Source organism: Lissotriton vulgaris, chromosome 2_1 (genome assembly GCF_964263255.1).
Source record: "Lissotriton vulgaris chromosome 2_1, aLisVul1.2, whole genome shotgun sequence".
NCBI classification, from domain to species: domain Eukaryota; kingdom Metazoa; phylum Chordata; class Amphibia; order Caudata; family Salamandridae; genus Lissotriton; species Lissotriton vulgaris.
Window position 1 is genome coordinate 770819869 of NC_141687.1, and position 27805 is coordinate 770847673.

Below are 27805 nucleotides of genomic sequence, written 5' to 3' on the forward strand. Positions count from 1 at the left end.
GAGCAAGCTGCTGCCTGTTGTGTAACCTTGACCCGATTCCTTAAATCTTCAATTGACGTAGTTGAGAATCGTTTCTGATGAATTGCAAATCAGCTGATCAGAGTGATAAAGTGTGGCGGCCACACCACTAAAATATTCATTTTCTCAGTGTTTACCTCTCGCCTAGAGATTACAGTCCAGTTTTCACGGAACCTCCCTTCAACACTCCTGTGACACTAGGATGTGTTAATAACGAGTTAACATTTACGGGCAGAGCAGTACTAATGGTTTGAAGATAGTATATTTATTGTATATTTCTTGATTGTGTCATTTTTTTAGCGTGATTTTGTGTTATGATTGTATGCATCTTTAATGTATGCTGTTGCCTCCCCGTTTTTTTTTGAGTGCATAGCTAACAGCGCAGGGACCTGGAAGGGGCTCTGCGAGCCTTACCTTATGCTCAGGGAGCAGTCCCACAGATGCGAAATGAACAACCTCCGCCGTCCCTTGCCGTCCTCCAGTGATGGCAATGGCACCGACCAGGTTGTAGGTTGGGGTCGGGAGAGGAAATCCTAAACGTTGTAGTGTCTGTTCTCTTGTAGGTAGGCCTGGTTATATATGTTACGTGGCTATATGGGAACCCATCTGGGAACAGCAACCTGCAGAAATGGTTGACATCAAACTCAGGGTTGTTCTCTGGTGTCTCAGTTAGTAATCCACTAAGAAGGAAACTTGAGGTTTGGTGTTCAGGGGAAAAGGAACCAGAAAACAAAAAGTAGGGAAAGGCAGGAAGCACAGCCATTGGAGGTTGTGTATAAAGAAAGGATAAGCGCTCCTGTGCAAGTAGGAAATGAGCAGTGAAGAGAACAGCCTCTGGAGTCACTCCTACAATAAAGACAATGTGCTTGTGCGCGTGTGAGTAGAAAGGTATACATGGAAGCGCTCCTGTGCTGGCACTTCAGGCTCCCCCAGGGTTGAAATGGGTTTATGGAATGTGCAAGCGCTCCTGCGCTGGGAAATCAAATGTGTAAATGTGAACACGCCTGTACTCACCCAAACGGCAACAAATGACAATCCTCTCCTGCGCTTGTGAAAACAAATGCAGGAATGCAAGGGCTCCTGCGCTTGCACAATAGGTAGATATGATAATACGCTCCTGCGCGTGAGAAATAAAATGTGTGAAGGGGAGCGCTCCTGTGCTCACTCAATTGGCACCAAAGGACAACGCGCTCCTGCAGGTGTGAAATGAATGCAGGAATGTAAGCGCTCCTACACTCGACAATATGTAGTAGTGACAGCGCGCTCCTGCGCGTGTGAAATCGAACTGTAGAGTTGCAAGTGCTCCTGTGCTCATACTGTAGACCCCACTGGTACCGCTGGTCAGTAGTCACTGGGCTGCTGAGGTACGCTGGAATCCAAAAGGTTTGAACAGGCCAGCTTCGCTCGATAACAGGTGAATCCCCGATGGATACCGCGGAACAAGAAGAGAGGCTTGCAGGATAGAAATAGAATAACGCCGGAGAGAGAGGGGCGGCGAGGAAGAGAAGGGAGAGTGAATAGAGGGGAAGAGAGAGCGACGGGGAAAAGACTTAGAGAGGGGGGTGAGAAGATGCGAGATCGCGATAGAAACTGAAGAGATTAGGAGGAGTGTAGAGAGAGTGAGGGGACGGGTGATCGTGATACAGAGGGCGTGTAACCCCTGGTGCAACGTTTTCAGAATAGCCATGGCCTGGCCTTTCACTTCCCCTTTCTTTGTACTGTAAATCTAGCCTCAGACCGGGACTGACAGCGGCCACCCTATTTCCCACAGTCCATTGAACCAGCCAAGTTCCACAACAGTGCTTTCCCTTCTACTTAAACCTGGCGTCTCCAACAAGTGGCTTGTGAGCTACCAGTAGCTCGCCGCCTACCAATGAGTAGTTCTCTTATGTGCAGCCTACTAAACATGAAAGCCTTTGCTTGGTCGAAATATTATTAGTTTGTCAAAATTTAAATGCATATATTTGAGACGAAAATGTGTGTGTTTTCAGAACTGACAGGGTGATGTTTGGAGAAAAAGCATTTACATCTTCAAAATAAATGTATAGCTGTTATTTAAGTTGGAGAGATGTATCACTCATATTGTTACCTTGGTGCATGGTGACTGCTGCTATGGCTGTTATGCATAAGCAATGTAGATGCAATGCAAATTTATAGTGTTTATTTACTTTACTGCTGGCAACCCTGCCTAATGCACTGATGTATTTACTGCTGACAGTCTTTGATCGACTATCACATCACTTATAGTAGCTCGGGATACAATGCCAATAGCTCTAACTTTGGCAAAGGCGAAACCGTTGCATTGTAAATGCTTGTTGTGATTGTTTCCTCTTTTTGTTTTGTTTACTTACCTTTAAAATCATTATGGAGATAATAAAAATGAATCATATCTTAATGAATTGCCCACATTTGTAAGTAATTACATTAAAAGGTTTGTGTACAATTGTACTACTGTATATCAACACAAAAATATTGGGATACAGGAAAATCGAGGGAGAAATTATTGAAAAGTAAACGCATTTAGGGATCTAACTCCACAGCTACTTACCTTGAAGATGCATTTACAAGGTAGGTACATAGATGGGGAGTTAGGTACAGAAATTCTAGACTTGTTTACCTGTTAATTTTGCGGGCCAAAATCACCGACAATTGGTAGAGTTATAATAGTAGTTCCCAGTTAGTTACACTAGACATATCTCATCTGATTAAAGCTTGTGAATTTACATGTTAATTGTAAAACATCTTGATCTGGAAATCTATTGGTAAAATTACCTGGCATAACTCACATTTAACTTCACCCTTTAACTGCAAATACTTAGTTGTGAAATTAATGTTTGGAGTGTACATAATTACTTTTCCACATACCGATTAATAAAGAATACCAATCTCTCTAAATTGTAATAACCTAAGTCAGGATGGCAGTAGTGCTCCATTTCTTTCTTTGAGGGAGTGGAAATATATAACATATTTCCTTTCAAGCTTTCCTTAAACATGTGTATGCTTCAGAATGTGGGTCCAATATTCATATACAGTTGAACAAGGACAAAGTGCTGAGCCTTCCTCAGGAAAGGCGTACCCTTGTTGGTCTAAAAAACAAGGTTCATCCTGCTCTGAGCTTTTTGCTGCAATGAAGACTGGTTAGCAGGACATTGTGGTAAAGGTGTCTGCCCTCCTGGAGGCCTGTCTGGATACAGCTTACCCACTGGTGAATATTAAGAACCCGCTGTGATCTTTGTCTTCACAGGAGCCAACACATCAGCAACTTCAACAAAAGAATTGAAAGTTTGGTGATCAGTCTCCATGTTTTCAGTGGCTTCCCACTAAACTTTTTTTTTTTTTTTAAATAAACTCATAAAATAGGAGTTCTGAAAAACAAAATACAAATGCCCTTATACCCTGGGGTTTTCTTCTAGGGTATAAAGGTCATTATTTTTTTCTGTTTGGAACCACCAGGTTTTCCCTGCAGGTCCCAAATAGGAAAAAGATTAGTCTGTCTGCGATAAATAGGGCGGATGGTCTAATGTACTTACACCAATGGCCCTTACACAGTCAGGCCATTAGTATAGGTTTCTGATGGTGGAGCCATTGGGGGCATCACCTTCAGAAACCTGACAGTCTATCTGATTCATAATAGAACGTCAGTACCAAGGGTTTGATGGGCAGTATACTGCATCGCATTTGTGGCAGAGTACCCTGTCAACCAAACTCTAAATTGGGCCCAATTTTTTATTTTTATTTATTTTTTATTTTTATTTATGGTATATATACACATACATAAATCAAACAAGTTCAGCGAACGCCGAACGGCGCCATGACCCCTCCGCTAGACGACAGCGGTTCGTGCTGGATGGCGAATCCTTATATCAAACTCAATTCACACTGCAAGTTCCTTGATCCACAAGGGTAGTATGAAAGCACGAACGCCAGCTTGCATCAAAGTAGTTTTTTTATTTGACAAAATCCATCGGCAACAAAGTATCAACTCGATGCGTTTCGGGAAAGCCTTCCCTTGGTCACGTGACCAAGGGAAGGCTTTCTTTGATGCAAGCTGGCGTTCGTGTTTTCATACTACCCTTGAGGATCAAGGAACTTGCAGTGTGAATTGAGTTTGATACACATACATACATACAGTACACTGGGATAGCTTCGTATGGGACACCGTCCTGTGTGGTAGAAGGTAAGTGGTACATAGTAAATACTTTGGATGGCCCCCTTTCGCTGGTTATACAGTAGTGGTAGGTTGGGAGTAGAGTAGGAAAAGAGGAAAAAGTGAATAAGTAAAGAGAGAGAGATTACATCGTAGATCTAACAGGTTCAGTGAGCTCAGTGTCAGAGTCTAAAACATTTAGTTCAATTCAAGAGTTCAGGTTTTTAGGGTGGGTCAAAGGTGTCCAAGCACCTGCCCAGTGATTCCCATAGGTTCATGGAGGTATTTTTCCAGGGTGATTATCTTGTCGCTAGGGAGTCGGCTCCTCTTAGGTAGGTGATCCAGTTTAGCCAACCGCTGTAAGATGCTTTAGTAGTGTCTTTCCAGTTCGCTAGTACTAACCTGGCTGCAGCAATTAGGAGGAGATCAAGGAGCTCCCTTTCTCCCTCTGTGGGGAGTTCCGTTCTAATAAAGGCCGAGGTGACCCTCCCCCAAAACCCATTGAGTGTCGGGCACAGAAAGATCAGGTGGTCGAGGTCGCCTATGGCTGCGTTGCAGTTCCAGCAAGTAGGATTGTCTCTGAGCCCTAGTTTGTATAGGCGGTCTGGAGTCCAGAATGTTTTATGCAGAAGCCAAAGTTTGGTCTGCGCGAGGGCTGGGGTAATCTTAGTCCGTGTGGCTGATGACCACAGAGTGTTCCACTCCCAGTCGTCCAGTGGTGGGTGTATGCGGTCGTTCCAGTATTTTTCGGTTTTGTTGTTGAGCTTCGTTTTTTGTGTGCTGAGGGTTTTATATATGTGTGAAGCTTGGTGACCTAATTTGTTTATGTTAGAAACAAATTGGTATATTGATGGTTTTGTGTTTGTTATTTTGGATTTTGTGATGGCTGGTTTGATCTTTTGGAATCTGTAGAGGTCTGAGTCTTCGAGCTGGTGTACGTTTTGTAGGCTAGCGAAAGTCAGCGTAGCTGGTATGGGTGTGTGATACCCTTTTCTATCCAGTTTTCAAAGTAGAGCTTTTTACCTTTGTATTTGATGGCACTATTTGCCCAGAGGGACTCAGCTTTGGACCCTTTGATGCTGACCTCCATCTTTTTGTCTAGCTTTAGAAGTGCAATCTTTGTGTTTTTCAGTATTGTGTTGCTCGCGGGGGTGGGGTGGGGGGGGACGGTGTTGGCCGTGAGAAAGGCAAGTGGGTTCAGATTGTTTAGAATCGCCTTTTCTAACTGTAGCCACACTCGTGCCTAATCTGGCGACTGCTCTATCCAGTGTGTGCCCTGTTTGGCTAGGAATGCGAGTTGGAAGGTTCTAAAGTCCGCTATGTTTACTCCTCCTTGGTTTTTGAGTCTTCTCAGTTTTGTCATGCTTATCCTAGACTTTTTGCCCCGCCAGAGAAATTTGGTGCACATATTATCTAGTTTTTGATGAAATTCATCTGAGAGGAATATTGGGAGCATGCTTGCGAGGTAGTTAACTAGGGGGGTGATCATCATTTTTATTGTTTCTATTCTCCTCCACCAGGTCATGAATTTGGGGGACCATGACTCTAAATCCTTCTTAATTTTGTCTATTATGAGCTGCTGATTGTGTCTTAGGGTGGAGATCAGGTCTGTGCTGAAGTAGATACCCAGGTATTTGATTTGGCCTGTCTGCCACTTGATTCCTGACGTTCCCAGTACCTCCTTAGTGGAGTGGATGTTCAATGGTTTGCATACTGACTTATCGTTGTTGAGCGTACACCCTGACAGTTCAGCGTATTTGCTGATTGTGGACATGAGTGCCTGTATCAAAGTCCCTGGTTGCTGTGTCATTATTAGTATATCATCTGGGTACGCTGCTACTTTTACCGTAGTCTGCCCGATGCACACCCCCTTTATTTCCTCATTTAAATTTATATCTTGGATTAGGAGTTCTGGGCTAAGAGGAAGAGTGCGGGCGACAGTGGGCACCTCTGTCGAGTACCTTGTTGGAGGGTGAACGGTTCTGACAGGGACCCGTTTATTGTGATGCACGCAGTTGGCGAGTGGTACAGGGCCATAGTAATTTTAATGTATCCTTCTCCTAGGTTAGCATTTTGCATGCATTGCTCTATGGCTGCGTTGCAGTTCCAGCAAGTGGGATTGTCTCTGAGCCCTAGTTTGTATAGGCGGTCTGGAGTCCAGAATGTTTTATGCAGAAGCCAAAGTTTGGTCTGCGCGAGGGCTGGGGTAATCTTAGTCCATGTGGCTGATGACCACAGAGTGTTCCACTCCCAGTCGTCCAGTGGTGGGTGTATGCGGTCGTTCCAGTATTTTTCAGTTTTGTTGTTGAGCTTCGTTTTTTGTGTGCTGAGGGTTTTATATATGTGTGAAGCTTGGTGACCAAATTTGTTTATGTTAGAAACAAATTGGTACATTGATGGTTTTGTGTTTGTTATTTTGGATTTTGTGATGGCTGGTTTGATCTTTAGGAATCTGTAGAGGTCTGAGTCTTCGGGCTGGTGTAAGTTTTTTAGGCTAGCGAAAGTCAGCGGAGCTGGTATGGGTGTGTGATACACTTTTCTATCCAGTTTTCAAAGTAGAGCTTTTTACCTTTGTATTTTATGGCACTATTTGCCCAGAGGGACTCGGCTTTTGACCCTTTGATGCTGACCTCCATCTTTTTGTCTAGCTTTAGAAGTGCAATCTTTGTGTTTTTCAGTATTGTGTTGCTCGCGGGGGGGGGCGTGTTGGCCGTGAGAAGGGCAAGTGGGTTCAGATTGTTTAGAATCGCCTTTTCTAACTGTAGCCACACTCGTGCGTAATCTGGCGACTGCTCTATCCAGTGTGTGCCCTGTTTGGCTAGGAATGCGAGTTTGAAGGTTCTGAAGTCCGCTATGTTTACTCCTCCTTAGTTTTTGGGTCTTCTCAGTTTTGTCATGCTTATCCTAGACTTTTTGCCCCGCCAGAGAAATTTGGTGCACATATTATCTAGTTTTTGATGAAATTCATCTGAGAGGAATATTGGGAGCATGCTTGCGAGGTAGTTAACTAGGGGGGTGATCATCATTTTTATTGTTTCTATTCTCATCCACCAGGTCATGAATTTGGGGGACCATGCCTCTAAATCCTTCTTAATTTTGTCTAGCATGAGCTGCTGATTGTGTCTTAGGGTGGAGATCAGGTCTGTGCTGAAGTAGATACCCAGGTATTTGATGTGGCCTGTCTGCCACTTGATTCCTGACGTTCCCAGTACCTCCTTAGTGGAGTGAATGTTCAGTGGTCTGCATACTGACTTATCGTTGTTGAGCGTATACCCTGACAGTTCAGCGTATTTGCTGATTGTGGACATGAGTGCCTGTATCAAAGTCCCTGGTTGCTGTGTCATTATTAGTATATCATCTGCGTACGCTGCTACTTTTACCGTAGTCTGCCCGATGCACACCCCCTTTATTTCCTCATTTAAATTTATATCTTGGATTAAGAGTTCTGGGCTAAGAGGAAGAGTGCGGGCGACAGTGGGCACCTCTGTCTAGTACCTTGTTGGAGGGTGAACGGTTCTGACAGGGACCCGTTTATTGTGATGCACGCAGTTGGCAAGTGGTACAGGGCCATAGTCATTTTAATGTATCCTTCTCCTAGGTTAGCATTTTGCATGCATTGCTCTAGGAAGGGCCATGCGACTTTGTCAAAGGCCTTCTCCACATCTAGTGCGATGGTTCCGCTTGTAGCGGACTCTTTGAAGCTTGTTCTAGGACATGGCAAAGGAGGTGTGTGTTGTCACTGGCCATTCTGCCTTTCATGAAGCCCACCTGTGTGTTGCTTATGAGTTTGGGCAGTATCTTGTTCAGTCTAGCCACCAGGATCTTTGCATAGATTTTGCAATCTACGTTAATTAGGGAGATTGGCCTATAGTTCTTTGGTAACTGGTGGTCTTTGTTTTCTTTAGGTATTACTGTTATGGTTGCTCCTGCCATGAATGCTGGTGTTCTCCCGGTGACTGCATTGTGGTTATAGACTCTTTTCATGAGTGAGGCTAGTTGTGTGAGGAAGGATTTGTAAAAATCTGCAGTGTACCCGTCTGGGCCGGGCGCTTTGTTCTTTTTTAGGAACCTGACTGCCATTTCAATCTCTGCATCATTGATGTCTGATCCCAGACTGTTGCTGTCCTCGCTGTCAAGACTCGGTAGGCCTACTCTCGCTAGATATTTTTGGTACCCTCCTATGTCTAATTTCTTGTCATTCTTATATAGGTCTGCGTATAATTGTCTGAAGATTCTGAGGATTTCCTTGTGCTGGGTGTGTGTTTTGTTGTCTGCGTCAGTGATCGACGTGATTGCCCTCTGGTTGTTTTCATATTTCAGGTATGATGCCAGGAGTTTCCCTGCCTTGTTTGCTTCGCACAGGTTTAGGGCTTTACATCTGTTAAACCATAGGCCAGCCCTTTCACTGATTATTTTGTTGTACTCGTATTTCCGGGTCATTAACTTATGCAGAATTGTGTCATCTCGCTTGTCCTTTAGGAACTCGAGCTCTAGTTTTTTTATTTCTTCCTCGAGTTCTGTTAGCTTTAGGTTCCCCTTCTTGTGTAGTCTGGCTGATATGTCTTTTAGTTTCCCCCTGATTGTGGCTTTTAGGGTGTACCACAATGTGTGTACGCTAACCTCACCGTTATCGTTGTTGGACATGTAATCTGCTAGGACGTCTGTAATTTCTTTCCTGTGGCCCGGGTCTGCGGTAGTGGTGCTTCTGAATCTCCACCTTGTGGGCATTACCTCATTGTGAGTGCCAGTCAGTTTCAGGGTAATTACTGAGTGATCTAGTCTCGGTTCCATTGAGGCTTCTTCTGTCATGTGAGTGTGAGCCCCTGTGATTAGGATGTAGTCTATTCTTGTGTGTGATTTGTGTGGGTTTGAATAGATGGTGTAGTCCCTCATGGTAGGGTGCAGAAGTCTCCATGCGTCTTTGAGATTGAATTCCGTGCACATGTTACGGAGTGCGGCATGGGAGTTGTTGGGGTGATATTGGCATAGGGAATGTCTGTCTAAAAGTAGGTCTAATGGCATGTTGATGTCTCCTGCCACTATGAGTAGATCGTTTTGTGGTACTTTGGCTAAGGTTCCTGTTACTTCTTTCCAGTATGGGAGGTTGTCTGAGTTGGGACCATACAAATTTGCCACATGAAGTTGGTCGCTCCCTCTTGTGAGTGTGGTCAGTAGTAGCCTACCTTCTTTGTCGTGTGTATGTGAGACTATCGAGAGTTTGGAGTTCTTGGAGATGAGCGTCATGATGCCTCCTCTCTTTTTGGTCGCAGGGGAGCACACTGAATCTGATATCCACTTCGCCCTAACTAGTTTGTAGCTTTCTACATCGAGCTTAGTTTCCTGCACCAGGATTATGTAACTTCTGGATTTTGCTAGGTACTCTATTATTGTCCTGCGTTTTATGGGGTGGTTCAGTCCCTTAACGTTTAATGAGGTTATTTTAAGGTCTGTTGTGAGCGCTATGGAGCTGCTGTTAGCCATTGTCTGCGGGGTGGGTTGGCTGTTTTCTGTGCCTGACCAACAAGGGGTTATAGCCCTGTTCCGCCGTCTGACTCATGGAATACTTGAGCTTGAATAAGAAAAGCAAAGAAGATATCCAGATAAGTTTAGAAAAAGTTCCTACCGTTCCCCTCCCCTCCCCCGTCCCTTCCCCTATTGCCCCCCTGCTCCCCCCCTCCCTCCCCCTCCCCAACATTTAGCCTGTGGAAGGTGGGAAGGTGCGACAACAGGATCGCCATTGCGCCTCCCGGAGCTAAGTCTGCTGTGGGCGATTGCAGTAGCTGTTTCCAGTCTGTTACTTTAAGCTTTGACTATTGCATTGAGACATTTACACATCAGGGTGTCTACCCGCCTCATGTGTAGAGATTGGCAGCCACGGATATAAGCAGAGTCTATGTTAGCATACTGTAAAGGATACTCTGTGCGTTCGCGGTTTGTCCCATTGAGGTTTGGATCGTAAATTTGAAGTCACTCCCTTCTCCTTTACTGGACCTCATGGCGTTAGGTTGTTTTGCTGGGCTGTTATTCTTTGGGTGGGACGGCAGAGGCTAATGGCTGCCTGATCGAGCCGTTGTGCCAAAATGGAGCTAGCGACTGGATTTTAACAACGATGAACTAAGCCTTAAGAAGCAAGAAACACATCTGCAGTGATCGGAACTGGGCGGCTACGGAAAGCGACAACCCAGAGAGCCCGAGACGACCCAGGAGACGAGCCGTACACAATAACAGGGAAGAGGTGGAGGGAGTCAACAAACCTAAGATGGCGATCGGCGACAGAAGAGAACACCATCACCAAGTAAGAAAGTGCCATACCGCATTACCACGAATGCCGGCACCAAGGGTGAAAGGCACTGACACGTAAGGGAGCGGCAGCTTACCCCTCGCACCTCCACAACACCACCTAAGTCGGCACCCCGGTGCCGTGGCCACGATCAGTGCATACGGAGAGGAGGCGGGGCAATAGGGAGCGCGACCGGGGCAGGAAAACCAAGCTACCCCTGGCTGCAACGGCGACGACTCCCCCACGCCCCCTCCACCCCCCCAGCCGCGGTAGGAACAGCCGGACTCACACACTGGCGAGGTCAACAAAATCACAACAGCAGAACCGAGACCATCACACAACCGCCGAAGCGTAACCCTAACATCTACCTGAAGAGCGTAGTACACGCTAACGCTGACCAGGCCGGCAAGTCAATACACGCAGTCACTGAAGAACACTGCCAATCGCCTCCACACTGCTTTGAACCCCAATCCAGCGGTCAAAACAAGATGGCGCCCACTCGCAAAAGCCTCACCTAAACACAGACTGCAGTACGGGGAAGACCCAGTGGCAAGCGCCGAGCGCCAAACACTGAGCACCACCTCGCCAGCAACGGACATCAGCCGCACCCAGGCACACAATTTTTTGGGAAAAAAGGGGTAAAATTGAAAACTTAACCTAACTCGCTTTAAACAGCGCAGAGCTCCCCCGTAGCCAACGACAACCAGCGCGAGCACTTAATAACGCGGCGGCCCTTTTGAGTGCGCACGGACACAGCACAGGGCACTGAGAGCTGACAGAGAGCCCAAGACGCGCAGTCCACTGCAAAAAACCAGCCGCCGCCATGATCATAGACCCAGGACACACCTTCAGGCAAACCCAGCGACACCGGCGTACCAAGCCACAGTGACAGTATTGAGGGGGGTGCAGGCCAACTGAGAAACGGGGCATATAGACTGCATAAGACAGCAAAGACCTGCCAACCAGCACCACCATACAGCACGGCACGACGTGCCTAGCTAGGATAAACGCGAGAGGGAATGCCACCGTCAAACCTGGCACCCAGAAGCTCTAAGAAACAGCCCAAGGCGCGGAGATTAGTGATCGACGGCTGTGTCGCGCCATCAGAACGATAACAGGCCCCAAGTCTCAGAAAAATTAGGGGGAGGCGCAGCGCTCAATAGTAGACGTCCGCTTTGCCTGCAAGCAACGACAATACCACAAAACAGACTTAAAGGGAGCAAAACCACGAAGTCTCAACGCTTAACAAGCGGAACCCTTCCCAGCCAACCCACACAGCAAAGGCAACGACCCCACTAAACCCCTGTACAGCGCTAAGACAAAGGAAAATGGCAGACAGAGAAGTCAGGCTACAAGCACAACTACAGAAGAAAAGTAAGGGGGAACCACTGATATCGGACTCCCTAATCAAACAAAAGCCGGACATAAACAACACACTAGACACTATCCTGAAGAAAATTGCGGAAGTACACGACTTAGCGAAGTCCACGAAACTCACCACCGAATCCATACAGCTGGAATTAAGGGCAGATCTAAACACAGTGAATAACAGACTCGCATCCGCGGAACAACGCATCAGCGATACTGAGGATACAACCCTGCGTACTAAAAAAGAGGTACAAGACCTTAGCACCAAAACGGACTCCCTACAAAGATTAACGGCGGAGTTGGAAGACAAGACCCGCAGGGGGAACATTGGGATACTAGGATTACCGGAAGGGGTAGAGGAGGGAGCGACTTCATGTACCAACTTCCTGGAGGATCTTATCCCGAAGATCACAAACCTAAAGTTCGACCGCCAATTCGAGCTAGATAAGGCCTTCAGAGTACCAGCTCAAGACACCCGACAGCGCAATACACCAGGCCTATTATATGCAGGCCCCTGAGAGCACAGCATACGGAGGTCATTTTCAACTATGCCAGAAAGAATCATCAAATCAGCGGGAAAGGCCATAAAATCATATTAACACAAGACTACTCAAAGACTACAGTAGACACCAGGAAAGGCTTTCTCGCCCAACGCCAAATGCTCAAGAGTAGAGGTATCCAATTCACCTTTGTCACTCCTGCCAAATTCAAAATAACTGGCAGGGGCAAATCTCACTTCTTCAGACCCACAGGACTTGCACCAGTACCTGAAAGGACCACCGACGCAGCAGATGGACACGGCAACGCACGGCACGGCCAAAAGAGGCCCATCACCTGACCCAAATAATGACTGAAGAAAAATCGGATGACGACACAAGCTACCTCAAGATACACAATCTAAACTGACCTCAAGGGCTAGAAGCAGCCTCAAAAGAACTGTAACTACCTCAAAGAAGGGGAAGATGCACGCTGACGCCAACAATGGGCCCACATTCTTAAGGATAAACTCTAGACTGAGGCTAGATAGCAAATCTGTGCCGGTTGTGACCTGACCTCAGTAAATATGAAATCCAATTTGGTCCCGATTTGAGCTTTTTGTGCTAAAAGGAACATCTTCAGCTCGAGCCAGATGGAATTGTATCTGATTTAAGAATTGGGCCGTGCCCAGATGGAAATCTTTGATCTGAAAGCTTAGACTAAGTACCAAGTTAAAAAGTTTGGCAAGTGTAACCTGCTTGGTGTAGCCAAACTTCACTCCATCGCGAAAGGCAGAAATTGTGGCTATGTCCCGGTCAACCAGGAACTGATAGTTTGCATTAGGACTTTACTTTTTCTATATCTCTTTTGCCATGACACTTGAATAATTCTTATTTCTGACTCCACATATTATGATCAGTGTCTTTTAGTTAATTAATGTTTCGTTATATTGATTTGGAAATTTCATTTTTTTGTTTTCTTGAAATTGTGGGTACTTCGTGAGCTTAACTTGCATTTCTCCGGGACTTGCCTGTAGCGTGTGCCACAGCTTTCTGAGGTTAAGCAATGTTTCTTGGAGAACCTGTTGAGACATAACCAGGCTTTGCCTATTAAGTTGGTAAGGGTAATCCCTTTCCAAATCAATAGCTCACTTTCTGACATTTCTAAATAAGTGCACATCACTGGAATTCAATTTTGTTCTAAATGCTATGTGAGGTCTAGCGGGGCTTGCATATTGCACTAATGTGATTTCTATTGTAAACGTATTATAGACCATAGCACGCTTCTCCAACAAGTAGTTTGTGAGCCACTGTCAGCTCTCCAGCTACCTGCTAGTTAGTACCTCTCCTATGCTCAGCCCAGACTTCTAAATTAGATGCATGGTTGAATTAATCTATGTATGCCAAAATCGAAAGGTGTGAATTTGAGGCACAAATAAAATATGTGTATTTTCAAAACTCACAAGCTTCTGTGTGCAGAAACATGATTGAATTTCGGAATTATTTAAAAACAAAATTTGAGTGATAAATCATGCAGCGTTGGAGAGACGTATTACCATTATTATTAACCTGGTTCCATTGGCAATGTAGTGATGACTGTTTTATATTACCCATTTAGAGACATTCCACATTAACAAAGCATCTTTTTTAAATTAATGCTGGCAAAAGTGCTTGATGCACTGATATGATCACTGCTGGTAATCTTGCAACGTCTGGCCACTAAGACAGTCTTGTTTGACATGGTCAGCATTACAACTCTAAAAATATTAGTAGCTCGAGACGTTGTTCATTGAACATAAGTAGCTCTTGTTACTGAAAAGGCTGGAAACCCCTTGACCAGAGGCCCTGCTGAAGTCCATGCGAGATATAAAATACAAAGGTATTTTTGTCAGCAATGACTAACCTCCTAACCCTAACACAAATATCCTTGTTTGCAGCTCAACTAGAGGAATCTAGTACTATATATTAAAACATTCTAAAAAAACATTACATTAGTCCCATTTTTAAACATTTTACTATTGTACCATTGAATTCAGTAGTATAATCAGAGCTAAGTAGACCCACATTTTTGTGATAACTTTAACTGGTGCTCTCATGATTGATAATATAGATTAGTACATTTGCTTTTAGTGTGCTGAGTCAGTATACATAGTTAGGTAGACAGAAATATGAATGGCTGCACTTGGTCATGTGTCATTTATTTCAATAGGACCCTGACACTTTTGAACAACATATCATCTTTACCAAATTTTAGTCGAGAATATACATGTGCTCCAGCGAAGTTGCAGAAATAACAGCTATCACTTAATTCTGTATTTTTACAAAATGTATAAAAACACCTAATTAGATTAAACTCTTTTAAATACTAATCATTGCCAAGCAAACTATTACCATTGTAAGCAATCCATAGTAACTGAAATATCAATAGGTAAAGAACAAACACCTTAATTTAAATAATGTGAAGAGTTATTGACTCTGGATTGCAAACGTATCCAAATTAAAAAAAATACCTTGGAATGCTTAATGCCAGCAAACTCATCAAAAACATGTAACAGCTTTACATGCATTGTGATAACTTCTGAAACGAATTTGCCAGTGCTAGGTGACTACTGTAACAAGCATTAATTGAGCATGGGATTTCAGTTGTGGAGGCTTTTATGTTGTGGGTATTGCCCCTGAGAGTATTGAGGTTCACTAGTTCAAACCATCAGTCCTCTTTCAAATGTGTGTTTAAAAAAATGCACAGTCATGTCCATGCATGGTTGACTATGCAGAAGTGACAGATACATTTCGATTGTAAATGAACATAAGACGACTGCTATTCACAGGGCAACTCCCTTAGGTCCCCAAGGCCCCCTCTCAATGAAATAAAAACACTTAGAGGAGATCTCCAATTTAGCAATAATCTCAAGAGTTTTTCTGTGGTAAGCCTCTGCTGACGATATTTGGAAATAGAGACATGCCATCAGAGACCATCTACTTGGCCAGACATGAAGATGACCATGTCAGTTAAGTAGTACACTATATTTGCTACATTGCCTAACATGCAGAATGACCAGCTTCCAACGTTTATACATATCTACTTACTCAGAGACATTCACAGGGTGTTCCGACTATTGCACTGTTGAAGTCTCTATTTCGGTCTAGCTGTCCGCTTTACCTTTACTGAGTCCTTTAAAACAAGTTGTAATGCATGATGTTCCCTTTACAGATTTGTTTTCTTTGAAATATCCTAGCTGCATGACTATTTTTTGTATGCGGTTATAGCGCTGTTGGTCCATTAAAATACCTGAATCTTACAGTACAGTTTTGCAATGATGAATGGATGCTACTGTAGTACATAAGGAGTGCCACCCATTCTTCTCTTTGTATACTACTGTTTCCTCCCCCACCGCGCTGTTTGTGAACTCAGCGCCTCCGTGACACTTGGACTTCTGGACCTCGCCGGACCCGCTGCGCGGGCCCCGCATCGCCCACGGACCCCGGCGATTGCAACCCATCGCGACTGACCACCAGGGGCACTGTCTCGGCAACCGGCAGGGCTGCGAGCACCAGCAGGGACTCCAAGGACCAGGAGTCTCTGCGCGCCCTTGTGACCAGCTGGGCTGCTCTCCCTGCCGGCCCCGCCCACCCGCTAGTCTCCATAGCAGTGAACTACTTAAAGGTGACGTAGATCCCTCTGCGCGGGAGCGTGCGGGAGGGCGCCGGGAGAAGCCCGGGACAAGGGCGGGACCGTCTGTGGCCGTCTCTCTTTGTCTCTGTTTTTCACCAATCTAGACCTTTGAGATATTGCAGCTCTTATTGTGTTATGCTTATCTTTAACATAGCTTCGCCTTCTTTACTGTAGTGTCTGCCACTAGCTTTACCCTATAAAAGGTCACTGACACCCCTGCCTCCTGTTCGTCTTGTCCATCGAGATGTCTACCTTCGAGGCAACCCCTGCTCCAGGAACGTTAGGGTCTCCCATTTTAGGCCCGCTGGATAAATTCTTCGCAAAAATTAAGAACGAAGTCGACAGGGAGCTTACACTCGCAGAGAAACGAGCAGGGCGACGTCTCTCTATCGAGAAGTTAAAGCAAAGACCCCTACAGCCCCAGGACGCAGTTATAGGACCGCTAATAGATTTAACTACACCTAAAGAACACGCTAACACCCCTTCTCTTACAGAAGACATCCCCCTCATTTTTCAGACGAAATCCCCTGACCAGAAGGACACTATATTTATTTCCGACTCTATTCCTTCCCAGTTACCAGTCACTCAGACTATAGATTTAAGTACTCCTCTAATTGAACCAGCCCTTCTTTACGATAAAAATATACCTTCTCCTGTATTTACCCCAATTGGGTCTGATCAATACCCTTTTGGTATCCCAGATGGAAATCCTTTAAGATCATCTCCTAAGGTCTCCATCAAGCGTCCTAAGGGTTCCTCCGGCTCCCCACCGAGGAAGAGAAGAAGGAAAATTGTTTCCAAAAAGAGAATTGTTCATTCCATAAATTCTACACACACCCCGCACACCACTCCCCAAAAGGAAGGGATAGCAGATACCACGAAAGACATGACTTCCAAATCTATTTCTGTTCCTAGTTATGCAGGGTTACTAAATGATATTGATTGTCTCATAAAGGCCCTGATCCTCCCCCTCACTGAAAGGATCAGAAGATATGGGGAGAATGTTGAGAAAATCCTTCAAGAGCAGAAGGGTAAACCTTGCCTTAAACCAAATGCTCTTAGTGACACAACCCAGTCTACTAAAGAACTTAAACACCCCAAGCCTGTGAGTGGTACCCCTAAAGCTAATTCAACATCTATAGCTGGGATCCCCAAACCCGTGCAGAATAGTAAATCCAACGACAAAACTAACAACAAAACTGTCTCATCTAACAACATCACAAGTAAAGACATGCCTCGCCTTAACACAGGGTCTCAAAATAGTCGCCCTATTAATACAAACCCTCCAGTTAATATATCTCATAATTCAAAAAAGAAGACCAAGGAATATTGCTGACCTACCGCCAGAGTTCATAAACTATGTTATTGTACTTACAGGTGTCCCGCCCCCGCCAGATGGTACCCCAGAACATCAGGCTAATTTAAAAAATAAGGTTATCTACTGGCTGAGGAAAAACAGACCACTCCCTCCACACCTAAATGGTGACATCGTTTCGGCCAGGCGATGTAACTGGGTAGGCACTAGACCTAAGGACATTGAAGGTGATGTGATCATAGTCAACTTTAAAGATCACAGACTGGTCACATACATCAGTGATTGGTATCCTGGGAATGGCGAGGGGGGGATTGCAACCCATAACCTAAGTTACTTCTACCCTGAAGCTTTGTTGAGGCCACCACCACCTAATAAATTTCCAGCATGGAACAGAACTTTCCATCCTATGAATAAATGGCACTCAAAAGGCCCCCATGGTCCCACAACACCCTTGTTCCCAGCTCAAAGATGTCAGATGGGATATAACCCTCCTTTTCCTCAACCAATGCCCACTCATTTCCTACCGAAGCACAGACCCTATGCTCCCCTCAGACTAGATCCCATACCGATGTCAAGGGGCCAGAATTCTTATGACACTACCAGTGATCTTTGTTTTCCACCTCGTCAGCTACCTTTCCCACCGCAAAATTATCAAAACCCTATTCCTTATTGGGACAATCCACAATCCTACAACCCTAAGGACTCCTGGAATATACCGCTGACCAATTTATTCCATCCTCTCTCCGGATTGGATGGGAATGAATGACATCATGAGACTATTAACACAGAAAAGATGCCTGAGGGACACCAGAACAGTCAGTGTATCTCTACCCACAATCTTCCAGTAAGTCCATCAAAGGTGCATCAGGTCAACACGTGGGAGGGGATGAATTCCTTAGGCGATCTCTCGGTGCCTAGTTCCGTCTCTTATCCGCCCCAATCAATCCCCCATAATTCCCCTATTTCTATCTCTATGACTCCTCGCGCCACCTCAAACACACCATCTCGGCGAATGCAAAAATCTGTAGCGAGCATAGGTAGCTTACATGTGGTTACCAGCAGTGTACCCCATTCCAATTCTCTTCTATCATGGAATGTGGCGGGGTTAGCCAGCAAAGTCACCAACAAAGCCTGGTTAGACACCATACATAAGCATGATATCCTGTGCTTTCAAGAAACATGGTGTTCTGAAGAACTACACTTGCTTGGGTATCAAACCTTTCACTCCCCGGCTAAGCCGTCAGCACAGGGTCATAAGAAGTGTGGGCTTTGTGTCTATGTTTCAACAACGGCAGAGGTCAAGATTCACAAATTTTTCTCAAGCGCCAACTTTCAAATCCTATCTTTTAACTGGGGTCAGAATGAGAAAATTGTACTGGTGAACTTTTACAACAACATGTCCAATAGTGAAATGGAGTCTGCCATGTCTAATATGTTGTGTCAGTTGACTCGCACTGCTGACCTCTTTAAGGGGGCAAAAATAATATGGGTTGGGGATTTTAATTGCACTATTTGTTTACATTCTGATTCACCCCTGTGTGGCCTGGCAGACTTTGGGGCGGATGACCCAACCCATTTCTCTCACACAAAGATGGGGTCGTTGTTAAATGGTATCGTTTTTAATTTCGATTTCTCTTTTGCAAATCAGATTTGTCCATTGCCTGAGCCTTTCGAGCCAACCTTCTTTGGCAGAGGTTGTAACTCGACCATTGACTTTATATTGATAACTCATGTCAACCCAGGGTTTTTAACCTCGTGAGAAGTCGGAAAAGATGCACTTAGCGACCACTATCCCTTGATAATTGGCGTAAATGTAAAAGGGTGTCATGACAACAAGGATATCCCTTCCACGTACCCATACAAGATCGATTTGTCTAAAACCAATGGCTACGTGGTAAAATGGGATAAGATTGTACCCAGTGTGTTTCTAAAAAAGCTGATCTCTGATTGCGCCGCTGATGTTAATGTTTGTTTGGAGGAACACGAGGAGCCCACTACTGTTATGTCAGCCTTTGCCAACATTCAACACCGCATTAAAAACATGCTGACCGGGGCGTGGCCAAGATGGCGGCGGAGTAGGACGCCTTTTCGTGCCGCTCCGGCGCTGATCCTACAAAGCTTCTAATAGCACGACTCTGTGGGAGTTCACCCGCCCCAAAAGCGGCGGGGAAGTCCGCCTGACGGAGCGGTTGGCCTTGGTGTGGTCGCCGAGGCGGTGTGACCCCGAGTTCGCCCCTGAGATCGAAAGCGCCCCACGGCCTGTGAGACCCCGGGCTCTCCTGACATCGAGGCCCGGCGTGGTTGGTGGGCGGGGCCCTGGAGCTGCCCTGAGGAAGTCGGAGCAGACGGAAAGCGGAGAGTAGCTGCATTCCGGCGACAGGTGGGCCTGGCGACAGACCCAGATCGACCCCCCCTGCCCTTGGGGTATTGCTGCACCGGTTTCCAGCACTGACTGAGGCGCACGGAAGTCGGAGGCATCCGCGGTCAGCGCCACCCGCTACCGCACGTGTGGGACTGGACACAGCCGGCGACTACAGAGCAAGTAATGGGGAGCGTTTGAACTGAACGGCGGAGCCCACCATTGAACTTGGCCACGAGGCACGGAGCCTGAGCTCTGGGGGCCGCCGAGTCTACTGTGGAGTAAGGGCGCGGAACTGGCCAGCGGATACCGGCGCATCTTGTGTCGCACGAAGGCCCGGAGGGCGTTGGAAAGCAGGCGTCGACGCTTGGGCTTTGCCCTGCATGGGCTCCGGTGGGGCCCACGAATCGAGTAGCTGTGCACGTGGGGCTGGGCACAGCTGGAAGCTACTGAGCGCGCCGTGGTGTGCGTTTGGACTGCCTGAGGAGCCCGCCACTATCCTGCGCCACGTGGCGCCGGGTCGGAGCGCTGTGAGCCGCCATGTCTACTGTGCCGCGCAAACGAGGTCAAGGGAAAGACAATGCTCCGAAATCTTCACAGCAACCGGCTTCCCCTGGAGCGAGTGGGTCGTCGAAACAATCGGACGATGAGGCCCCGGCGACGAAAGCCTTTATGACCGAGCTGTTTGCCTCCATCAAGGAAGACATCTCCGAACTCAGGGCGCAGCTAGCCTCCGACTTGAGGGAGGTGCGGAGAGACGTGGACGGCATAGGAGAGAGGGTGGCGACCCTGGAAGACCGAGATCTGAGCGTAGCCACCGACGTTCACCTGCTACAGCAAGACATCATTCGCCTCACCGAGCAAAATCTGGACCTACAATTGCATACGGAGGACTTAGAAAAACGCTCCCGTAGGAATAACATCCGAATACGGGCGGTGCCGTGGGACGGTGAGGCTGGGGACCTGCGGGGGTATGTCCAGGAGCTGTTCCTCCAGGTGCTGGACGAGGAAGACACGAAGGAGATTCGGATGGACAGAGTACACAGGGTAGGCCTGCCACGGCGCGGGGGGGCCCCCCCCGACATCCTAGTGTGCGTACACGATTTCCAGCTTAAGGAACGGATACTACGCAAGGCCAGGGCCATTGAGTCGCTACAGTTCCGGGGGCATGGGCCTCAGCTATACCAAGATCTGGCGGCGTCTACCTTGCAAAAGCGGCTGGAGTTTCGGCCGGTGACGGCTTTCCTGAAAGAGAGGGGCATCGCCTACTCCTGGGGGCACCCTTTCAGGATCATTTTCAGGTGGCAGAATCGCCTCGCTCAAATCCGCACGCTTCAGGCAGCGAAAGAATTTCTGGGCCTGGAGGATGTACCGCCTTCGCAGGCCGCGACGGCTTCCCCGTCTCGAAGGCGACGTCGCTCGTCTTCATGGCAAAGGGTGGGGGGTTCACCCATCAGACAACGGCCGGATCTCTCTGCCAGCCTGCAAGAACGGGGTGCAGCAGTCGCTTCGGTGGCATCAGTCACGTTGGCCGACACACAGCATAGCTCTGGGGCGGCGTGACCCCCGGGAAATGACGGATCGGCGCCGGAGGGGCCCGGGCCATCTGGTTGAGGGGGCTGAAAGTACTCTTGGAGGAGACGCCCTCGACTATGGCCATGGGGAATAGTGTCTTTGTTCCCCCGGCCTGCTTCTTGAGTGGGAGGCTTCCTACGGACTTCGGCCTACTGGTCTTGATGAGTATTATTTCTGCACTCTTGTTTTTGACTTTGCACTTTGTTTGGTTTGCATATCTTTTGGGGTGGGATTGGGATGGGGGTTGTTGGGGACAGTGGGGGGGGACCCGTGACGGTGGGCCAAAGGGGATGTTTGTTGTGTGCCTGCTGTTGAGTGCGCACTTTACTGTTGGTGATGTCGTGCCGCAAATGTTCTGGAAGCAACTGGTTGTCTACTGCCTGGGGGCGGGGCTGGAGGCGGGGCGGATGACACTTGGCATGCTGAGAGCGGGTTCTGGGGTTTGTATCTGCTATGCCGCTTAGTGTAGGGACGTGGAATGTTAAGGGCATGAATTCGCCTCAGAAGCGGCAGAGGGTTCTGAAGTATGTGATGGACCATCACCTTGATGTAGTTGGACTGCAAGAAACACACTTGGCACGGAAGGATGAGTTGAGGCTCCGCCATAGGGCGTACCCCATTATCTACAGGTCCTCTGCTGTCACGAAACACCGAGGGGTGGCACTTATGTTCAGGGCTACGTTGCATTTTCAACCTGTGGAGGTCCGCAACGACAGGGAGGGTCGCTGGCTGATGGTTAAGGGGCACATTCAGGGTAGGTTGTGTACGTTTGTGGTGGTATATCTGCCCAATGCCGGTCAGAACAAGTATATACAAGAATTGCTGGTGAAGGTGGGGGACTTCGCGGAGGGGCTCTTGTTCATGTTGGGCGATTTCAATTTGGTGTGGGACAGGGATTTGGACAGCTCGGGGCGCCGCAGAGCGGACACAGGGGTCTTTTCTGATTCCACGCAGGAAGGGGTGGGGGAGTTGGGTCTAGTAGATGGATGGCGCTTTTTTCACCCCGCCATGAAAGACTACACATTCTTTTCACATGTGCACCACTCCTACTCTCGCTTGGATCACATCTTCCTTAGTCAATCCCTCAGAGGGAACATTCTAGATGCCGCCATTCTTCCGATCTCGGTGTCGGACCACAGCCTCTTGGTGCTCACTCTCCGTTGGTCGCCGCCCGACACCGCGAGCCGAAAGTGGTACTTCCCGGCGTCGGTGGTTAGAGACAAAGTTTCCAACCGAGCCTTGCGCCTGGCCATCCGTGATTTTTTCATTTGCAATCCCCCGTCGGACACTTCTCTGACGAATACGTGGGACGCCTTCAAGGCAACGATCAGAGGGACGTGCTTGGGCCTCAATTCACAACTTAACACTCTGCGTAGGAAGGAGCGGGATGCGCTGGAAGCCGAGGTGCTCGAGCTCGAGAGGGCTCATAAGATCAACCCCTCGAGGGTCACCCTGCGTCCACTGACAGCGGTTAGGGGCAAACTGAAGGCACACTATGCAAACAGGGCCGAACTCACCCTCCTGCGGCTGGGGCGGCACTCATACTCCAGTGGTAATAAGATTGGCAGACACTTAGCCCGGCAACTGCGGGACAAGCGGGAACGAGAATACATAGGGGGGATCAGAGACCCCGCAGGAGTGCTCCACCATCGGGACGGGGTGAAGGCGGACATATTTGGCCGCTTCTATGCCGCTTTGTATACGGGCGAGGAGCTGGATGCTGCAGCGCAGCGGGAGTTCCTGCAACGCTTGCCGCTCCCGCAGGTCTCTAGTGCGTGGAACGACCTGTTAGAAGCTCCGATCTCGAGAGAGGAAGTTCTCTCCGCCATTAAAAACTTGAAATTGCATAAAGCCCCCGGCCCGGACGGGTACACTGCAGTCTTCTATCAGACCTACGCGACTGAGGTGTGCGACTTCCTGGTCGCCTCTTTAATGACATGGCTACGTCCGGAGTGAATACCGGGACCCTAGCGGAGGCGGTGATTACGGTCCTGCCGAAACCGGGGAAAGATCCGGAGCACTGTACCTCATTCCGTCCCATAGCCTTACTTAATATTGACGCGAAGCTGTACTCGGCGATACTAGCGAGCCGCCTCCAGGACCTGCTACCGGCGATTGTTCATCCGGATCAGTCCGGCTTCATCAAAGGCCGCCAGACGCACGACAATACGCGTCGGGTGATTCATCTCATTGAGAAGGCGGACAGGTTCCGCATTCCGGCGGTGTTGGTGGGCCTGGATGCGGAGAAGGCCTTCGATCGCGTGGACTGGAGCTTCCTATTCCACACGTTGCAGGCGTTCGGTTTCTCCGACAGATTCATCACCATGGTGAGGGCAAACTTCTGTAGCCCACGCTCGAGGGTGGCGGTGAACGGCCACCTATCGGCCTTCTTCCAGCACTCGCGAGGCACCAGACAAGGGTGCCCCCTCTCTCCCTTGCTGTTCGCGCTCAGCATTGAGCCCTTGGCGATGGCGATTCGGGAGCATGAGGGGGTGAAGGGCATACCATTCACAGGAGAGCAGCACAAAATTTCTCTCTTTGCGGACGATGTCCTGCTGTCGGTGGCCGATCCCGCTAACTCTCTCCCATGCGTTCGGGATATCTTGCTGGACTTCGAGGGAGTGGCTGGCTTCAAAGTTAATTACGGCAAGTCTTATGTCCTGAATTTAACCTTATCACAGGCCGAGGTTGCTCAGGTAAGAGCGACAACACCGCTAGCCTGGGCCTCGGGCTCGATACTTTACTTAGGAGTCCACCTCACTCCTACGGTGGGTGGCTTATTCGCAGCCAACTTCCCGCCCCTGCTGGCCAAGACGCGGGCCGAACTGGAGAAGTGGAAGCCCAAATTCCTGTCCTGGCTAGGTCGGGTGCATGCCATTAAAATGGTCCTTCTCCCCAAGTACTTATATCTTTTTCAGGCCCTACCGATCCCACTGAGCACTCCCTTTTTTAGCCAGCTCAGAACATTGATTTTGAAATTTGTTTGGCAGGGAGGTCGGGCACGACTTTCGTTTGCACTCCTGCGACGGTTACGGGCTGACTGGGGGGTCGGCCTCCCGGATCTACACCTCTATTATAAAGCTGCCCAACTGAGAGTCATGGTAGAATGGTCACAGCAATCTTCCGAAAAACACTGGTTGCATATGGACCGGAGCGTGGCTGGCCGGTCCGTCTGGGATCTAGCCTGGAAACCAAAGCGTGACCGCCCGGTGAATGCGTACATCAGTACGCCCACGGGGACTACACTGAAAGTATGGGATACCCTGGTGGGGGACGAGCGATGGACGACCTTCCCGTCTCCGTTCACTCCATTGCATTTCAACCCGGCGTTCCCGCCGGCACTCGCCGAGGGCCCCTTTGATACTTGGAGAGAGGGAGGATGTCGGGCGCTGCTCCATCTGTTCCACGGCCCTGACCCCCTGACCTTTGAGAATTGCATGCGGGACTACCAAGTGCAGCCAACTGAAAAATACAGGCATTTACAATTGCTACACTGGGCCACGTCACCGGGAGTACGGGAGGCAGCCACGAGGCCTCCCTCCGACTTTGAGGCCTTCCTGCTAAAAACGTCTACCATGAAGGGGGCCATCTCCTTTCTGTACCAACTGCTGCTTCGATCTGCCCTTTCCCCTAGACCGCGCTACATGGAGCAATGGGAGGAGATGGTGGGGAGGGATATCACTGATGGAGAATGGTCGGCGTTGTGGAGGGACATGACGCAATTTAACCACTCAATACTCCTGAGGGAGGCGCACTTAAAAACTCTTACACAGTGGTATATGGTCCCGGCCCGGCTTCACCGTATCTACCCGGCTGTCTCGGACAGATGTTGGAGGGGTTGTGGCCTACTGGGGGACTTCCGCCACATTTGGTGGGATTGTCCGATCATCAGACCCTTCTGGGACGAGATCTTATCCCATATTAAAGATATCTTGCAGTATCCTATCGACAACTCCTTGGCATTCGTACTCTTGGGCCTGAGAGATCCTGGCCTTGAGCACCAGACACGCGCAGACAAGAAGATTCTATGGCTCTGCCTAGGCGCTGCCAAGCTCACGCTGGCGTCAGCCTGGAAGCGGAAGGAGGCGCCGGCGATCTCACTTTGGCACGCTAGACTGTGGAGGCTCCTGAGTCTTGAGAGAATGGCGGACATCTTCCAGGCAACTACAAACACTTTAAACACATTTGGGGCCCCCTGGTGTCCTTTCTCTCTACTGGTTTGCCCTCGGCAGTGTGCCCAGCATCCTTGAGGGCCTTACATCTATTTCAGCTCTGAGTTGTGTGATGGATGAGTGGGAATGAATGAGGCGCCGTCACGGGAGGGGGGGGGGGTGGGAAACGGGAAGTTGAGTTTGTGTACTGCTAACGGGACATCTGTGCTGCTGGGACGAGGCTCAGTTCGACGGCTCTGTGACACTGGACTGTCTGCTGGCTGAACTAACAGAGCACCCCGCCTTGGGGCTACGTATGCGACTGCCTCCGTCTTGCGGATGTTGGAGCCTATTATTTGCTCACTTCTCTCGCACTGCATTATTGCCTCGTCTTAATTTACTGCTTTCCCACTGTGTGGGACCATCTGTGCTCCCGAGGTGGTACCTTTTGTTCACTGTTTTTTTTTCTCTGTGTTTTGCAAAATAAAAATTTTACAAAAAAAAAAAAAACATGCTGACCCGTGTAACTAAAAATAACCCAACATGTAGCGAAGGGTGGTTCAATGGGAAGTGCACGAAAGCACTAAAAGCCTTAAAAGTAGCCCTGGCCCTGAAACCAAGATATCCTCATATAATACGCGAGGCCAGGAAATTATTCAAACTCGCAACAAAAGAAAGAAGACTGGCTTTAAAAAAGCAAGCTTGGGAAACACGAAGAGAAGCCTCCACACAGAAAAATACCTCTAAGTTTTGGAGGCTGGTTAAAACCCTATACCAACCGAATGTTAGTGGTAACAAAATAGACCTCGCCATAACTGGTGAAAGATGGCTAACCCACTTCAGGCAATTGTATAAGCATACAAAGATAGCTGACACTATCCTACCTTCAGGGCCGAGCCCTATTGTAGAAAAAAGTATAGTCAATGGTAGAGATACACACCCCTTAGTTTGCCCATTCCCGATAGATCTAACTTTTACATTAGGAGAAGTCCAGGACGCAATTAGGGAAAGTGCACCAGGTAAAGCAGCGGGGCCCGATTGCACCCCGGTAGATGTTTATAAAGCTGAACCAGATTTCTGGGCTCCCCTGCTTACAAATGTTCTGAACAAGGGAAACCGAAAGGGGTTTATTGAAACCTGGGCGGATGCCATAGTGGTCCCTATTTTTAAAAAGGGCAGCCGAGTCGACCCGACCTGCTACAGGCCAATATCCTTATTGGACGGTCTAATGAAAGTAGCAGGTAGGATAATTTTAAAAAGACTTCAAGAATGGGAGGAAGACCATAACGTTGTGTCACACCTGCAATATGGGTTTAAGAAAGGCATAGGGATATCCGAACAGTGTTTAAACCTGTCCCTCTTAACCTCCAAATATACCCAGGCCAGAGGCGGAGCACTTTTTATAACTTTTGTTGATTTAAGCTCCGCTTTTGATTGCGTGCACCACATGTTATTATGGTCCACGCTGGGCGATATGGGCATTGACGCCCGTATAATCACTTTCATTAAAGAGCTGTACAACAATTGTGGGTCAAGAGTGAGATATGGCATACAGGGGGAATGTACTGGAACATTTGCACTTTCAAGAGGGGTTAGACAAGGCTGCATCTTGGCCCCAAGGCTATTTACATATTATATAAATTCAGTGGGTCAATACCTTTCCCTTTCCCCGAATGATTACCCCACTGTGAAAGGTTCACCAGTACCAATCCTCTTGTACGCCGACGATGCGGCCATAATGTCCCAGACTCAAGTCGGCCTACAGAGGGCGGTTACTAAATTTGCGGGTTACATGCAGGAAAGAGGCCTGAAAGTTAATATCTCCAAAACATACACTATGCCATGCACCAGAAAGCTTAAGAGGGCTCCTTGTAACATATTTCTGGATAAACAAAAAATAGCTACCATTGATAAGTTTTGCTACCTAGGAGTTCTGTTCGACAGGCGTTGTGGCTGGAAGCCGGCGATTGCAGCAAGAAAACTGGCTTTCATTCGCACCATAGGCTCTCTGCGCGCTTTTTCTAACAGAATCGGCGGCAAACCAATCAAGGAGCTGACCCAGATTTACCGGGCCAAATGCGTTTCCACAGCTACCTATGGTGCGGGCCTATGGGGCGCCGAGAAGGATCAATCCCTGCAGGGCTGTGAAAATCAATTCATCTGCTACCTATTGGGAGTACCTAAAACCACATCCTCTTTTATGACGCACATCGAGACAGGAGTTAAACATCTTAGCGACATCATTAAGATGTCCCCTATTCTTTTGTGGCACAAGGTGTGGACAACACATGAAGCCAGTTTTAACAGGGACCTTCTAGAAGATTGCTTAGCCCTAGATGGGGTTGCTAATTTTAGATGGTTATCATATATAAGAGCATTACTTACTGAAATAGGACATCCAGAATATTATGATAACCCGAGATCCATGGAGGGTGTTTCAAGA

The 27805-nt window shown here is 47.9% G+C and overlaps 1 protein-coding gene across 3 annotated transcripts in view; it reads left to right on the forward strand.

Moving 5' to 3' along the window:
• Positions 1-27805, forward strand: part of ERICH2 (glutamate rich 2) — a 406715-nt gene that overhangs the window by 346079 nt on the left and 32831 nt on the right. The window lies entirely within an intron of this gene.